We start from the raw sequence: 18,395 nt of genomic DNA, 5'->3' as shown, positions 1-18,395 counted from the left end.
TTAATCTCTCCTTCTTTCTAGTAGGCTCTTGAAAACACAACAGCAAAATTTCAATAGGGTTAACTTTGGGCTACCATAATAACCATAGAAAATTTACACTGGGAAAAACAAGCAGACAAACAAACAAAAAAATCCTTCTCCTTCCTTTATTAATGAGAACCAAAAAGTGGGTATTCTAGCCCTTCATGCAACTGTAGCCTACATGCATTTTATCTAGTGGCTCTTAAGAGGTTCTTATAAGCCTACATAAAGTTGGACTTTTTTATGGGAGAGATTTCCTCTAGGAAACTTGAGGAGGAGATGAAAAAATAATGTACAAAAAAGGAAACTTTCTAAGAGATGTACATTATGCAAAAATCCCTTCTATTGGTGTAAGGTACAGATGTAAAGTACAAGAATAGAGCTCAGTGGAAACTTGTGGACCTTTCTATCAATCCCTTAACCCCAAAACTTAGTAAGGCATTGGTCCTCCTGGGAAAATTTGACAGATATTTCAAGGACAGTTATCCAGATTGTACAATCTCAGTATTCATGTGAAACTGTTGTTACTCAAAGAGTAAAAAGGACACATTATGGGTCATTCTTTCTTGTAAAATGGGAAAGGAATTAATAAATGGACAATTGTGAAACTATCTGGACAAAGACTATGTTACTATTTTCTACATACCCTTTTTATGTTTTCCAAGGTTATTAATTCTTTTTTATTAAGAAGGATTTGTAAATAATCATTAAATCCTTCAGAGTTTGGGGACTTCTACAGACAAATGAGTGTTTAACTCTCCAATGGTTGTGGACTGGAACTTGAGCTATCTAGTCATTTGTCGAGAGGCACTAGTTAAATACCAGAGAGCTTGTCTGCCACCCATATTAATATCCAAGGCCATGGACATCAGATTGATATTGACCTTAAAACATGCACAGTCCATGTTTGCAAAAAGCATTTTTTATTAGGACTTTTAGATGAAATCTTACAGGAATTTTACAAGAAGGCTCAAAGATTTTTAAATTAAAGCATAAATTCTCTGTATTCTCTGTTGAGGTTGTGTTACATATGCATCCAAGGCCACTGTCTTCCACATTACAAAACACAATTTTTACTCTTGTTTGATCATAAATTTTTAGAACTTTAGTCTGGAATAGACTGAAGATTTTCCTTGACCTTAGCTAAAGCAACCTTTCATTTTCTAATTTAATGCTATTACTTCTTCAAATGTTTGCATTCACAATTTAGGACATTTTAATAACATAATGTGTGGCAATATTGAAAACAAGGGTCCAGTTCAAATCTAATTAATTAATTAGTGTATAGCATGGACATATTGCAATACTAAATCCATAGAAGCCTGAAGAAGAGCAAAAGGCAGAACACTGTCTATTTCATTCCCAAGAAGAAGATGATGAAATAAATTAATTTTGCAGAAATAAAACTATAAGAATGTAGGTGAGAAATATTCTAGGAAAAATGCAAATCCATTGATTTTTTCCAAACACAAGATGGTTTATGGCTGTCCAGTTCTTTTTAATCTGTGGCTCTCATTGTTGGTCATTGCTTTTACCTAGGTTTGCAGCTGGGCCTTTGGCATTTTTCACTGTGCTTCATTAGCTACACTGTAGCAATTAACTGCTTTGAACTCCTTGAACTCTACATATTGCTGCCACAACATAGCTGTGTAAGAACCCATGAATGAGCTACTGAAGAAGATGAACTTAAAGTCAACAACCTGGTGGCTTGGCCGTTTCAACAGTGTCACACACAACAATGTTTTCTCATTCAGTAGACTCCTCTTTCACTTTGGAATATATCCCAATATAATAATAAGGCTGCTCCTCCTTACACTTCCATCAATAAACTGTACTGAATAAAGCAGACAACTAGTCTTAGAAGTGAGTCTCAGAGGATATCACTACTCACTACCAGAATCAGGAATATTATTTTTTGACTGTCAGTCACAATGACAAATCATATCTCTCCAGTCTCTCTTCTCTACTGAATTTTTATATCACTTTTTTTTTTTCCATGTAATTCATAAATCCTTACTTTCTGGTAAGTCTTTTATGTGACACTTTATCAAGTGCCATTTTATGAATCTGATAACATAAGCCATATCTTTGACTCCCTTCTATTAGGTATTTCTGTGACAGTAGAAGATTTTTTTAATTTATTTGTTTATTTTCAAAAATAAGCTAAACCGGTTGGAAAAGAATTGGAAAAGGGGAAGGGGAAGGATAAGAAAGGGACACATTTCAATAGTGGGAACCCCAAGGGTATGAACAACATACATTTCCTGCACATTCAAATTATATTCCTTCTACCCAGATACTATGAGGTGTAGATGAATTCATAAAATAAATTCTTTGAAAAATCATCCTGCTCATTTTATGACATTCAGAAATAGGTTGAAGCAGATATTTAGATCCAGACAGTTATAGAACAGTGAAGTTTTGGTTTTAAGGGGGGAATGCAATAAAGGTTCTTATTTTCTTTAAAGGTTTGATAGAGCTGACACTGTGCAAATGTGCAGGGATTTCTACAGCAGTCAGAGTAGCACTGTAAGCAGTTCTAGATTTTCATCCAAACATTAAATCAAAATACTGAAAGAGAGAGACACATGGATTACAAGCTGGATGCAGCCATAATGTTGGGAGGAAAAAGTAGTGTTGTCTCACTCTGAAGGTTCTTTATTGTCATTTTGTTGTCATTTGTACTGGAGAGCATCGGCTCACCGAACAGTGCTGTAAGAGGCACTACTGCTGCTTTAACATGCATATATGCTCCCGTCTAAATTCAGTCTGCCTTCAGGGTGATTTGAACTCAAGCTTCTGTTTTTCTACCTGCTTTGTTGTAACAGTATTATTAATTTTCATTGTCATTTTGAGGTACCATTTAAGATGCACCACTCAGAACTGTTCAGTGGACTGCAGAAATTATCAGAAGACTGTCCTCTCTCTTGGAAGATACAAAATTCTTGCAAAGACAATATTGAAAAGAGGTGCTAGCTTGAAAAGACAAATGTCTAACTGAGGAAAGTGTGAGGAGGAGAGACAGACAACTTTAAAAAACAAAAATGAACAAAGTCTTTAGAGAGGACTTGGAAGGAAAAAATCCACTAATAGAAATAGCCTGATAGGAAGAGGCTTTCTTGCTAATACTGAAACAATTTAAGATATTTTTACTGCTTTATCTGACATCTTTCCTCTGTGGGAGTGCTAAGGTAGCAATAACAATGTTTTAGAATCATTCCATTTGATCATAACAAACAGGGTTGTTTGAAAGAGGAAGGCAATTAAACAAAGCCATGCTTGTTTATATTAATACAACTGTTCTCCTTGTCAAATAATCTTTGTTAAGTCAGCTAAATGATTTCACAGCTCGGTATTGGCTCTTTGAAAAAAAATGAGTTAGTCTGCTTCCCAAAATTAATGCATCTAACAATCAATATCTTTGGCTGAAGCCAGGCAAATTGCCAGCAGGTACTGCATAAATTTCTCTGACTTCTCCCAGGAAGGGCTCCAATTTGTAACATGCCTGGTTTTCAGGTGGTGATCTCCGGAGGCTGCTAATCATTCTGTATCACGGGCACACAGGCATCCTCAGGCAGACTGCAAGACATGTTCACATGACTTACAGAAACAGCACAGACCCCATGTGGTTATAAAGGCAGCTGAGAACACAGGTAGTTGGGAGCAGTTTTCTGCTACTGTGTAGAGCTGCACTAAGAGGAGGGGAGGAAAAGCTGAGTGGTGGGTAAAAAAACGTAAGTGAAAGTGAAGTGACTGCAAGCTGACATTGAAGAGTACTACATTTACTTTTCCTACACTGTTGCATACACATTGTAACAGAGACAAGGCACTCCACCACCTTCCTGGATGGAAAGGTTGTGTTGAGGAGCAGCAGCCCACATCCTCAGCACCCATTCTGGGTTGTGGGTCCATCCAAACCTGTTACTGTAAACAAACCTACCCAACATTTAAGTCATTCCATGTGCCTGATCCAAGACAGAGGTGTCTCTCAGTCTCTTGAGACAAGGACCTGCCCTGGAGTTGTCAAGACAAACAGACTTTGAATATAATGGGCGAGGGTTTTCTGACCCCCCGTCTGTGTAACTGTTGTTGGCAATGTTGAGAAAAATGATGCATGTTGTCATTTGTGAACAAAACAAGTTGTTGGGGTTTTTTTAGCATAATTTTGCCACAGTTAAAAAAAAAAAAAAAAAAAAAAAAAAAAGAATACATTGTAAGGTAATGGCTTAATAACTGATTCATTTTTATATGACAGGTAATCAAGAATCACAAAGTTATTTTTAAAATCAGTGTAAATATTGCTTTAATCAAACTTCCAAATTGTTGGTTTCCATTTTTTTATTAAAATATCTTTACATTATTTTTAAATGGAACCTTAATATATAGTACAATCACAATATCAATGTGAGAGGATAGAAATTGTTCTGTAATACTAATTTTGAATAATATTCCCAAATCAACTAGTGGAGCGTAGTACAAGTACCAAGACAGAACAGGTAGATAAAGAAAGGAAGAAAGTAGAAGTAACCTATGGAATCTATAAAGGAAAAAAAGTAGGAGTGGTGGGTTTTTTTGAGTTGTTTTGGTTGTGGGTTTTTTTTTTTGTGATCTGCCTCTCTTCGCTCATATAAAGCACTGTCATGGTTTAGGCCCAGAGGGCAACAGAGCACCACACAGCCTTCCACTCACTCCTTCCTCCCCAGAGCTGGGAAGGAGAAAAATGAAAGAAAAAGGCTCAGGAATTAAGATAAGGACAAGGAGGGGTCCCTCACCCATTTAAATGGTCACAGGCAAAGAGAAGCCTGTTAGGGGAAGAAAAACAAGAATGTAATTTTATTTCAAACACTAACAGAAAGAATGGGACAGTGAGAAGTGTTACCACATTTTAAAACACCTCCCTCCACCCCTCCCTTCTTCCCAGGACCAACTTTGTTCCGGATATCTCTACCTCCTTCCCCAGTGGCACAGGGGCAGGGGATGGTGGGGTGCAGTCAGTCCTGCCACTTCTTCCTCCAAGGCTGGGGGGAAGAAACACTCTTCTGTATTCTCTCCCCTGCTCCATGTGGCATCCCTGTCACAGGAGACAGTCCTCCACAAACCTTCTCCATCATGAGTCCTCCCCACAGGATGCATTCTTCTTGAGATGCTTTCGCATGGGTCACCCCCACGTGTCGCAATCCTCCCAGCACTGAACTACAACAGTGGCGGCTTCTTCGGGCGCAGACACCTGCTCCTGCGTGGAGTCTTCCACAGGCCACAGGCGGATCTCTGCCCCTCCGGTGACCTCCATGAGTGGCATAGGGGTGGCCCTGCCCTCTTACCACGGGATACAGGGGGGGCCCTGCTCCAGCGCACCGCTCCCCCCACTTCCTCCTCCTTCCTTCCACTGACCTCGGAGTTTGCATAAGGCATCCTCCTTGTAACTCCTTCTCCAAATCCCTCCTTCTCAGGTTTCGCTTCTTAAATACATTATCACATAGGAGTGGCCACCCTCATTAATTTGCCCAGCCTTGGTGCAAATCCAGGTCCAACTTGGAGCCGGGGTAGCTTTTGAGAAGGTTCTTACAGGGGCCACTGCTGCAGCCCCCTCCCCCGCTAGCAAAAACCCCACCACTCAAACCTAGCACAAGCACACACTTTATAAGAAACTCTCTTCTTCCCCTCTGCAAAGAAAAGTCCAAATACTACATGCAATTAGATAATGTGACAGACAAGTAGTATTAAAATCTTAGAAAAGAAAAATCTTTAAATATGCAAGAAAGAATACAACACAACAAATTCAAATTTCTCTTTGCTGAATTTCAGTTATTTCTAGAAGAATCTGTTACAGTCCCATTTCTCACAGATTACTATACCAACAATGCCAAATTATTTCAATGGAATAACTATTGCAATACGGCACTATGCAGAGCGAGTCAGTGCAGAACAAGTGGGTCCTAACTAGTTTGCAGCCAACATCACATCAAGGAAATGCCACAGGCATATCAACTGCAAACTCATTCTGAAATATCTGGCAGACTGTGGCCTCAAACATGACAGAAGCCCCTAAGTGTTCTCAAGACATTTCTTTAAGAGGAAAGACTAAAAGCACCATTGGTGCAGCAGCACCAGAAGAAAAATGAACTTCCCTGAAAAAAACCTTATCCCAACTTGAATATTAGATTTTAGGGAGAAAGATTTTCATTTTTCTTGTCAAAACAAAAAAAGACTAAAAAAAAAAAAAAAAAAAGTAAAGATGGCAAAAGAGAATAAGCAATTTAAGAAATATGCAAAAGTAGTCAAGTGGATGTGCTTCCAGGCTTGTACACGTACCATCAGCTAAGAGTGATTTTACAGCCAGATTACAAAGACCCTGACAATAGGGCTTAACAACGACAATGCATGCAAAACCCTACCCATGGTAGTTTGACTGGCATTTCAGCATTACTGTATGCAACTGAGAGCCTTCCAATCAGCCAGAACAGTGGGATCCACCAAGGAATCATGATCAAGTAGCTATTAGGCCAAACGGTATTGTCAGAATTCCTCAATTTATGCAGCTTCTTTCAGAGAACTGAGTCCTGAAGCTTCCAAATATCAAAAGGGTTCAATATCGAATAGAACATGTATTTAAGGAAAATTGGCCCCCAAATTACTATGCTATTGTCATTTGTTCTTTTCCAGTTCACTTAAAGGGTAAAGTGGAGACTATTTTTAAAATTCAATATGAAAAAAATTACAACTGAAGTTTCTTTAGAAAAAAAGTTCATTTAACCAGCTGCATCTCTCTTTTGTACTCTGCTCAGATGTTAACTTGAATTATAGCTTCCATGGTTCTCATGCTTTTTTGTTGTCTGTCATTTACGTTTTGGAAAACTTAGCACAATTTTAGGTTTGAACTGATTTGTACTCCTTTGGCCAAGCCTGAGGCCCTCCAAACTCTTCTGGAAAAGTACCACATTCACAATCACTCTGGCAAAGGTCTGCCTGGATTCCTTTCAAGTAACATAAAAGCTGTGCAGCATGTTATTTAATGCCTTATCCTCGTCTCATTGAAGTCTGCTGCAGAGCTCCAATTGACTTTGCTGAGAGCACAAAAGAACCCCAAATGCCAAACTGATTTGGCTACTGTTTTAATAAGGGAATTTTGCAGTATGAGGTATAATCTGTCTCTGTACAAGCTCAGCACTGGGATAACCATACACTCTGACAGTCTACTTGTCTCCTGTTCAGCTGGCCCATTCTTGCTGGCCAGTGCATCCAGGAGGAAGTTGACACTCGGCTCTGTGTCTGCAGCACTACAAGTGCTTCGGACCACAGTGAGGAAAGGGTTCTTGGATCCCAGAAAGACAACAATGTCTAATATGAAAGTAAATGAGCATCCCACACACAAGGTTTGCATTTCTCATCTGGGCACACATGTAGAAGCTTTTCACAATCTGCTCCTCGAATATTAAGGGAAAAGAACTGAACATCTCTTACGATCCAAATTACAAATTGTATTGTACAAACTGGAGCCTTATTTGGCAGAGTTATAAACTGTTCATGATACAATCTATATTTTGCCTCATAAAGTAACTATAGATGTACAGGAACAGTAAGGTGAAAGGACCACATTTAGGGAGGGTACAAGTTACATTTTTCACATTTAAATAGCTTGCCTGGGAACTCACTTATCCCACCAGAAAATTGGCCCAGTGAAAGAAGCAGTTCCCTTCCTGCATGGATCTATTTATATTTGTATGAACATGAGTGCTAGTGAAGGTAGAAAGCTTGAGAGGCAAGCAAGTGGACGGGAGTGCCTCAAGTTGGACCACGTGTCCCCCCATCTGCAAGCCTGGCACCTTCAACATAAGGAATCTGAAGGAAGAGATGTGAGTGAGGAGGACAGAGACAGAGGGAAGGCACCGTCATTCTCAAGAGCCCCACTATGGCTATATGGGCCTGCTGCAGTAGAGCTGCAATGTAAAGAAACTCAACAAACAGAATATAATAACAAGCTCTTCAATTGTCAGTTGGCTAAAAGGAAGAAGAAAATCAGTTTAATTTTGGACTTCTTGTAATGGAAAGCTAAAATTTTTACATTAAAATGAGCACCAATGTTGAAAAATATTTTCTCATATGAGCAGATCATTTTTACAGAATATGTCAAATATTTATGGCACTTAGCATCTTTGAATTTCACACCTAGAATGCTGTGACAAAGTCACTCTATTCTGGCTTTCCATAAGGCCACGTGTATTATCATCTTTTAATAATAAAAACAACTGTAGTCTTACACAGATTGTTACTCTTGCTAATGAATCAACTGTAATTTCTCTAAGAAAATTAAAATAACACAATTCCTTTCCACAGTTTTAACTATCCATTCAAATAACCCTTCCTCCCATAAATACCTTATCCCCTTTGCAAAGCAATACAGTTATTGTAAATGATACTGCTTTACTGAGTGTTGTCAAGAACCACAAATGCTGTACAAATGTTACATTAACTCAGTATGATAATTAATAATTGTGTTTGTGAAGTACTATTCTTCTAAAATGAATGATATTTGGGGTGCTCTAAGGCATATTTCCAAAACTGGCCTTAAAATTAGCAGGACTGCTTCTGCAAGGGAAGATCTGTGGAATATTCCCCTCTTTCCACTCCAGGGAATGTTCCAATCACAATTTGCACTCTGGAGTTTCCAGGTTTTCTGCTTTTGGGGGGAAAAAAAAAAAATCAATTATTAATGAATACAAGAAGACAAAAAGAAGCTTGTTACATCTTTTCACAAAATAAAAGAACATAGAGAGGAATTCTGATTAAAAAACAATTCCAAGAGGAATCATAAATTTTTATTGACCATTATTATACTGATGTGTGCAAAGCAGTTTAACATTAAGTCTCCCAAAACTATCACAAAAGAGGTATCACTTCCAGTGGTAAGTTAATGTATTGCAGCACTGTGGTCATGAAGGTTATGCCATCAGTTACAGAAATCTTGTCTGCAGAGGGTATTATATCAATTGTCTTGTTTTCTTTATTAGCCTCATGCAAATATGAGATCAAAGACTGCTGATCCAGAGCTGCAAAGGCCCATCACTTTCCCAAATGTGCAATAAAACCTGCTTTAATTCATTTCATTGTCTGTCTCCTAGAGACAGGATGAAAGCGTTAGAAAAATGTGGGCACCTCCAGTTAAAGAGGCATTTGCATGTATACAGGGAGCAACACAACCTGGTAACTGCTGCCTCAGTGAGCTTGAATCAGCCATAAACTGTGTTGTGCTCGCTTAAATTGCTGCAAGCCATATTAACTAGTGGCAGTGGAGAAGAGTGACAGTCACAGGTAGTGTTGACGGGGAAGGAGCAAAAGTAGACTGTGGATTTAGAATCCACTTACTACATTTTAAAGTAATTCTTCTTCAATGAGGACATCATCTTCAAAATAATCTTCCCTTCAGTGGGATTCACTTTATCTCTCCTCCAGTGAAGACAGTGGTGGGTGGTAACATTTTTGGGAACTGTTTTGGTCTATTAACAAACAGAATGAAAAGGAAATATCACAAACGAGAAAGCTAATTTCCACAGACTGTGCCACTGGTCACAAATTCATTGCAAGAGGCATGATGCTATTGATAGTCATGCAGAGACACTCAAAGGAGAGAAGCCAATCAGTGTGATTAAAGTGGATAAAGCAGGTAAGTAAACATTACTTTTATCAGTAATCATTGGTGTAAACAACAGGAGGAGAGGACAATGTTTAGAACAAAAAAATACAGAAAAGAAGACTCATGGAAAGAAATTAAATAATTGAAAAAAATTAAATACTTAATAGTAAGGGGGTTTTGCTGGTCAAAACTCTTTGTTGCAGATTCATGTGGGTGCTGATTGATACATATGTATACTCAAAGTACACTTTTCATTAATGTACGTAGATGTTTCCTAAACTCAGTGGTGGAGGTTCCTTCGTGTGTATCATTTCAAAATGAGAAAAATATTAACAAAAGAATCATTAACTTCATTTTCCAAAGGAGATTATAGTAAATTTTCTTTTATTATTGTAGATGTAATGTTCCAGTCTCCTCTTGCAACTTCCCCTAAGTCTTGATCTCCAAGCAGAAGAGCATTAGTAACTATGGTGGCAATACTGGTTTGCATAAAACTGAAGCTAAATTATTATCTGGCTTATCTCTTAGATGAGCTCAAATAAAGATTAAATTTATGAATAGAGGAGAAGTAGAGATTGGAAGTAACAATACTGTTTGGTTTAGTCACATATTTCAAATGTCACACTCTGTTCACTAATCACTAGTTTAAAAGAATGTGTAAGCAGATGAAGAAACAAAAAGCAATTGGTTCTATTGATTTTCATACTGAACCACAGTGGAAAAAGGAGCAGTTAAATTTACTAACTCAATAAGAATCAACTTTTCTTGTATCAAAGAGATTTATTTATTGAAAAAATAAAATAAATCATGAAGATATAATAACAGATCTTCAGATAATGTTAGATGTTGACTTCAAGAGAACTTCAGCTAAGTATCTGGGTGAAAAAGTCCTGTTCTGTCTTCTTTTTAATTAATATGATAGTATGCAATATTTCTTTTTGCCTTTGAATGATCCTTTCCAAAAATATCAGCTACCTGTAAATAAAAGTTATCACAGTGCTGAAACATTAGAGGATATGAAGATTAAAGTAGGATACCCAAACAAAAGTCACAGCAAGGTCATTGCGTGCTATGCCATACAGCAATTTCTGCTCTTATATTGGTCCACTCATTCTTGTGACTTGTTCCAGCAATTTCACTGAGAATTTATGTGAAGCAAAAAATACGACTGAGTATCTATAAGAATTGCAAAGTATGTCGTGATTAGAAACAATCTTTTCTATCTCCAATTAGCCAGATACAATATTTTAGCATATTCTGAACAGGACTGTATTTGGCAATGTGCATAGCCTGTTTGAAATGTCTCAACAAGTCTCCAGTACAGAGCCTGAGAGATGATAAAAATCTCCCACAAAATTATTTATCTGTACTGCACAGATTGAAGAAAGCTTTGTCCTTTTTATTTGGGACAGTTTAATCAGATGTCTTTGAATATGCTGGATAGAATAAAGTAAGCTTAATAAACATGCACTGGCTGAAAACTTCTTTGTAATAGCTCAATATTTGTTTCCCTTTCTTTTCTTAATGCCTTTGAAAAAAAACATTTGAAGCTCTGTGGTGTCTGAACTTCTCCTGCACTGAAGTGCATATAGAGATGAGAAGAAAAGCCAAGCTGACTATTGTGATCATGCTTTTCTTTTTGGCTTGAGAGATAAGGCTCCACAGAAATCTGCCATGTGGTACTGAATTTAAGAAGATGAGCAAAGCAATGTCATGAAGCTTCAGGCTTTCAATAATGCTGCTATATTTATATGAAGATACAATAATAGTAATGAAAAAGTCTCTGCCCCAGTAAAAAATAGAGGGACTAATCCTGTACCTCTGAGTACAATAGGAGTTTTGTTATTTACCTCAGCGGAATCAGAATATAGTACAGACAATTCTGTACTATACTAAGTTCGGTAGACTTGGATACAAACATTAAAAAGACACTCAGTGCCAGTACTTCTAATGCTCACATATTGAGATTTGGTAGGTTTTTATAACAGCTTTTCCTTTATCTTTACAGTTTAAAAATCTAAACTAAGCAAAAATACTCAGGCCTTGTTTTTTTTTTTTATCAAATGAACCAGATTCTGGTTTTGCTTCCATTTAGTAAGTCATTCCCAAGAATGACTTCACTAAAGTATATAGTTTTACCTACATTTTTAAAAATGCATAACATTGCATATATTTAAATTTACAAAATTGCATATATTTACATTTACAAAATTACATATATATACACACATATAGCTTTATTTTCATATATATCCTATACATACACATAAACTACATACTGAAAGTGAAATTGTTCTATACATGTTGTCCACCTTTCAAGTTTTTTTAACCTGTGATAAAGTCATAAGCAGTTTTTTTGTAAATAAACATGTTCTAGCTATAGGAAGTTGTTAGTTTCCAGATCTAAATGAATAGTTTAAGAATTTAATAATTCATAAAATATGTAAGCAGCCAATGAGTCAGCAATAATTCCTTTTCCACATTGTTTGAATGATTCTGGTCAAATCCAGGGAGGGAAAACATATTAGAAAGGGCTAAAGTACAATACAAACCAATTTGAACTTAAAGCGCTTTTTAGTCCTGTCTGTGGGTCATCTTAAAAATTCAAACTAAGTAATCAACAAATAAAATATTACTAAACAATGTATGAAGTTCTTCTTTATAAGCATTCTATCCACTTTCAATGACCACAGTGTGACTCATTTTTTGTTTTAATGAAAAATGATACTCCATTTCAATTACAATGCTGGTTTTAATGTTTCTTCACAAAATTATGATAGAAGCACATATGAATGATATGGCAATAGAAAGGGGTAGTGTTATTTTTCCAGTTAGCAAACCAGTCTAGTCTTGTTTAGCTACTCCTTAAGATTTTTACCTTGAGATGTATTTCCTGAAATATAGGAAATTACATTTAAACACAAGAAAAAACATTTTTACTGTAAGAGTAATTGAGTTCTGGAGCTGGATGCTCAGAGAGGCTCTGGAGTCTCCAACCTTGGAGATACTCAAAACCCCTCCAGACAAGGTCCTGAGCAACCCCCTCTAGCTGACTTTCCTTGGAGCTGGGACATTGGACTAGACAATAGCCTGAGGTCCCTGCCAATCTCAGCCATTCTGTGATGTTGTGATGTTTCAAAAATCACTCTGGTGTGATTCATAGCACTGAATGAAAACAAACACCTTTGTTGTGCTTTGGATGGGACACATCTACTGTCACTTGAGTGTCAAGATATCAAAGTCAAAGCTAGTCACCAAGATTCACTTCCTGGAGAGAAACAGGCAATTCATTATATCCAAAGATGATAAAAAAGACTGGTTAGGTGAATAAAGGTGTACTCCAGAGCTGACTATTCCTCTTACTAGTCCTAAACTCTGACATGAAATCAAATGAGCTCCAGACATTTTCGGTGGGTTTTAGCTACAAGTCAAAAGAAACCCTACAGTCAACAAGAACTGAACGAAACCACATCTTCTAAAAATCTAGGCAAAACAAAATTTTGAATAGCCAAGGAAAAAAAAAAAAAAAAAAAGTGAAAAAAAAAAAATTGGTTCTCTGATGTCTGTATAGTCCATATTGTTGCTATTATTACTGTATTAATGTATATTAATGTATATTAATGTATATTAATGTTTGTAGGGTTAGAAGTAGGAAGATGATTGGAGTGATTTTATTTCGTCATCTCAACATCAGGATGATAATAACAACCAACACTACAACATTTTCATGCATACAGTCCGCAACTCATAACCTACCCCCTTGTGAAATTAGTAGTAAAATTACAAAGGTTTCTGAGGATGCGAGTTTTATGCAGGAAGACAGCTGGTGGGCTTAGAAGAAATATATGTATGGAGTTTCAGAAAATGGGGGAAGAATGCCTTGTTGAGAAAGAGGTGCAAAATTGGTTTGTGGAAGCAGGCTTTCCTCTAGTTCAGCAATCAAGTATACATGAAGTGGGAAGAAGCTTACTTCAGAGCCCCTCTCCTGAATTCATCATGTCTGTATATGCAGAAGATGGGTTCTAAAATAAACTTCCCCTTATATCACCTGCAGAGGTGTATAAGCCTTAGATTTGCTGAAGGAGAAGGTTGTGCATAAACTACATGTAGTGTATATGAAACTAATGCAAATAAGAACCAAATGTATGACTTCAAAATTTTGAACAAAATCAGACTGAATCACTACTTCCTGCTGATAGATTTCTTGTCTGATTGAGGTTTTTTTTCCATAACCTCTCCAAGAAATTTTGTATTTTTCATGAACCATGCAAATATAGTTTGATTTCTATATGCTAATTTGAATATCCATAAGCCAAATAACAACTTATCCTATAAATGGTCCCACTACAATGGATTATTAGCAGAGGACAATGTTATAAGAATAGTTGTTACAATCTGAAGGTCTGACATACAGCCAATGATCTTTAATCCCGGGGATTTTTGATGCAGAATCACATATGGGTGCAGGTTTTATCTCAGTCAAGAGTGGAGAGGACTGTTTCTGTTAAATTATCCAGACCACATAAAACTAGTTTATGCTCATTTTATGTTCATCGTGGAACAACAAATATTACCTGATTTGCCACAGAATTATAATAGTGTGGACAGACTACTACACTTAATCTCACCCATGTTCTTCTGATAAAAAGTAAACGTATTCTTATTAACAACTCTGAAAGAACTGAATTCCTACCATATGAATACTTAGGCAGTTATGTGTGTTAATCTTGGACCCTAAAATTGTATTTATTTTAGTGCTGAGCACGAGCCTCTTTGCAAACTGCCAACACAACTCAGCCAGAGTGGACACTGCTGCCCAAAGAGAAGAGGATGAAGGTTGGAGATGAGAGAAGGACTGAACTGTACCTTCAGCGACCGTCTCAAATACACTTCCTCAGCTATCCTATTTTGGCTTAACCCTTTCTGTATCAGAATCTATGAATTTATTTGCTCTTGGTTATCAGGGCTGAGAGCACCCACAGGCCTCGCTGTCCCTGCCCAGCCCCCTGGGTCCTCCCCTACCCTGCCCATGGCCCAGGACCCATTTCAGCCCCCCAGGGCTGTCAGTCCCTGCTGTTGGTCTCCAGCTCCCCACCACCCTGCCCTGCCTGGCCATGGGCCCTGTCGAACTGAGCCCACCTGTGGAACAAAGTCCCAGTGCAGGCGGCCTGGCCCTGTCCCTAAGGAGATGTCTGATGCCTGGGGCTGGTGCTGCCCCGCTGCCCACCAGCTGCCCTGCTCCTGGCTGGGTCTGGGACAGGCCCTGCCCGCCAGGTCCTCTGAACACATTTCTCCCCATGCATTGGTCATGAACTGTTCACTTCTTGTTACTTCTTATTTGTGGCCATCAAAGCTACATGACATCATTATTCCTTTGAGCCTGGATGACAAACTGTAAACAGAACAAAGTTTATCATTAAAACAAGAGAGAAAATACGTAGTAAATATGTCCTTCTTGCACACAAATAATGTCTTTGGTATACAAATGGCCACTGTCCACATGGAGAATCATCTGACCTCAAGCAGTCACATGAATAAAAAGCCATTGTGAAAATAAGTACAAAGAAAAGTAACCCAGGTGGTTGAATCCAAATAAATCTTTGAACCATACCAGAGTGCCTGCTCCATGGAGGAGTATCCACAGGCCAGCGGTTCACATACCAAAGAGCATCTGTCCCACGGGCAGCCAGTTGCTGGCAGGTGACTGCTGCTTTTGTATAAAACATGTTTGTACAAAATATATCGAGTATACAACTTCAAGTTCTCAAGGTCTGTCTCTGCTGACAGAATTCCCTTTTGTATCCACAGGGAAAGAAAGGGTATTTTGACTGCCAAGATGTGTAAGATTTTCAGTACATACGGAACATTTTTTACCTCCATGCACGTTGGCATTTTACACACAGAAGTTTTGGAACAAGACTCCTTTTTAAAAGGGAATATCCAGTGAATATTTACAAAGAAAAGAGAACATTTGCTAAACTGTTTTTCAAATGTTTTTAATGAGGCTACATGAACCACTCATGTTTTCACCAAGGCGAATATATCTGATGGTACACGGAATTTATAAACACTGAAAATGATCAGAAAATTCCAAACTGAAAGAAACATCCATTTCTTTGCAGGTGAAGCCAAAAAAGTAAGTTTTAAGCATGTTTATAGTACCCTCTGATGGAAATAGGAAGCATTACAACTCCTCCACAGCATTTATTTCCTTAACTGTAAAGATAGCAGTGATACATTTTGGTACCATTTGTAACTTCATACACAGCTGAAATAATTTTTTTTTAAAAAAAGCTTAGAAGCTTTGTATACACACACACACACACACACTAATCTTAACCAATAGAATAACCTTTTATTTAGGTCTGGCTTCCTCAAGAAAACAAACAAAACACAATATGAGTTCTTAAACCTTCCCTAAGATACACAGTTTTGTTCTTTTCATTTTATATCATACCTATCTTTATTTCTGTATCATAAGAATTAGGAAAAAACATGGTATTTTTAACATTCTGTTTATTAGATTGCCTATCATATTCATCCCATTTGTTTGTCCAAATGAATCACTAATATCCCCCAGAAACATAGGTCAAAACTGCAGAATGTCAAGGGATTTTTATGAAAATGTAAATAAAAATTATCAGATAATTAGCTTTACCAATCAGTACTACTTTTAAGGTTTAAAATCAGAGCAAACTTGCCATCATTTCTTTTTTCCTTCTCACTGACTCATAGAACACTTCAAAATTAACTTTCAGCAATAACTGGCAGCTCATTGAGAAAGTATTTTACATACCAACATCAGAAGGGTGAATTTTTTTGAACTCTGACTAAACTTCATTTCAGTGTGTAGCAAAGCTTTCTTTAAGAGAAACAGTGTATTACTTTCACTTGATTGTGGTGGTTAGGCCTTATTCTACAAAGCATTCAAGCTGTTGCCTAAATATTTTTTCTCTAGGATAATAATCATAAACAGATGACTAAAAATCACTAAACCACTGACAGTTATGAGCAACAGAAACTTTAAACGTGTTGCTAATTGTTGTTGAATTAGGAACTGGTTATATTTATGACAAACAATAAATACCTGGTATTTTTTAAATCCAGTTCAAGACTAGTTAGAGTGAAGGAAATAATTTACCTTTGATTTGAGCTCACACCTCTTCCAAAACGCACTGTTATAGTTATTACATTGGGAAATGTATGTGTATTTACACACAAGACACTGAGAGAAAGCAAACATGTATTTTACTCACATTCACATATTTCAGCTTCATGGTAGGCAATCATTTGAATTGAAAGAATGATTTTTATACCATCAGTTGTCAGCCTTTAGAATGAGACTTCAAATAATGAAGAAAGCAGTTTTAGTGTTGTGGCCACACTACATACTGTTGGGCAGGATGTCCCTCCTATTCTTGCCTGAAAAATAATGAAGAAAATCTATGTCAGGATTTTCTAATGGTATTAATTGCATTACAGCAATGATCTAATAACTCACCACTGTTTAATACAACAATTTAGCTGATCTCTCAGTAAGCAGGTACACCAAAATAACTATTTTTATACAGTCATGTATTGGTTTTCTGCTGGCTCATTGAGCAGGCTTAGCTCCTTTAGGAAGCTGACAAACACCAGGAATGGTGCAAGGGAAGAAGTGGAAGTCTATGCCTAGGAGTAGGGGAGAGGGCAGTAGCCAGACACTAGCATGGGAGCGAGCTGTTATATCAGTCGAAACACATTGTTAAATTCACCCTAACAGAGAATTGCCCATCAGCATATATACACATCCACATTTAGATCGTAAAGATTACACTGCAAGATCTATGAGAGGAAAGATCAATCAAAATATACATCCTACATGCTCACCTAATGCATTTGTAGGTCAGCAGGAGAAGGGAAAGACACTGAAGATTTACCTTATGTTATTAAGTACAGTTCCGTGAAAAATACCATGACAGAAAATAAAGCAGTAGGTGAGTGACCAAGTTCTTTAGGAAGTGGTCAGCAAAACTGCATTAACAGGAACAGCTATATTAGAATTAATGAAAACTGAGTATGCAGAAATCCTGAAAGCTCTGGAGTTCCTAGAGAATGTAGAACTGTGACTTTATTCAGTCAAGCTCAAGTCATTCAATCTTGGTTATGAGTTCATCACCATAGAACGTACATGTGTGGAAAATTAAATGAAGAAGATACATCGCCTGTGGAAGGGCTTGTAAAGATCTTAGCAGAGCTAACCACTAAAATCTATGAGTTTAAATATTTGGAAAGGCTTATAATTTTCAGTTATATGATAGGCATGTAAGAAAAGGGGTTACTATATTGAAATGCCATCTATGCTAGAGAATAGACCTGTTGCTTTTTTTATATATTTCATTTATCAATGTGTGTGTAAGCCACAATTATGAGTGAAGCTCCATTACTCTAGGTCCTGTACAAACACATCATGGACTTGAAGAATGTGAAGCATTAATAAACAAGATGATATAAACTTGGGACAAAAGAAGCATTTTCCCCATTTTACAGATAGGGGAATAAAGTAGACAGTTTGAATGATTTGTTCAAGGTTGCAAACGATATCTGTGACAAAACTAGGAATTTTATCATAAATTCATGAGAGTCATTAAAATTAATCTTATGTTAGTTTATTACAGATATGTTATACAGATAATTCCATTTATACTAGTAAATTCCTTTCATGTTGTACTTCTACCCTGAGTAAGAATAAAGGAAGTATTCC

Source organism: Strix uralensis, chromosome 1 (genome assembly GCF_047716275.1).
Source record: "Strix uralensis isolate ZFMK-TIS-50842 chromosome 1, bStrUra1, whole genome shotgun sequence".
Taxonomy (NCBI): Eukaryota; Metazoa; Chordata; class Aves; order Strigiformes; family Strigidae; genus Strix; species Strix uralensis.
This window is presented reverse-complemented; position numbering follows the sequence as displayed.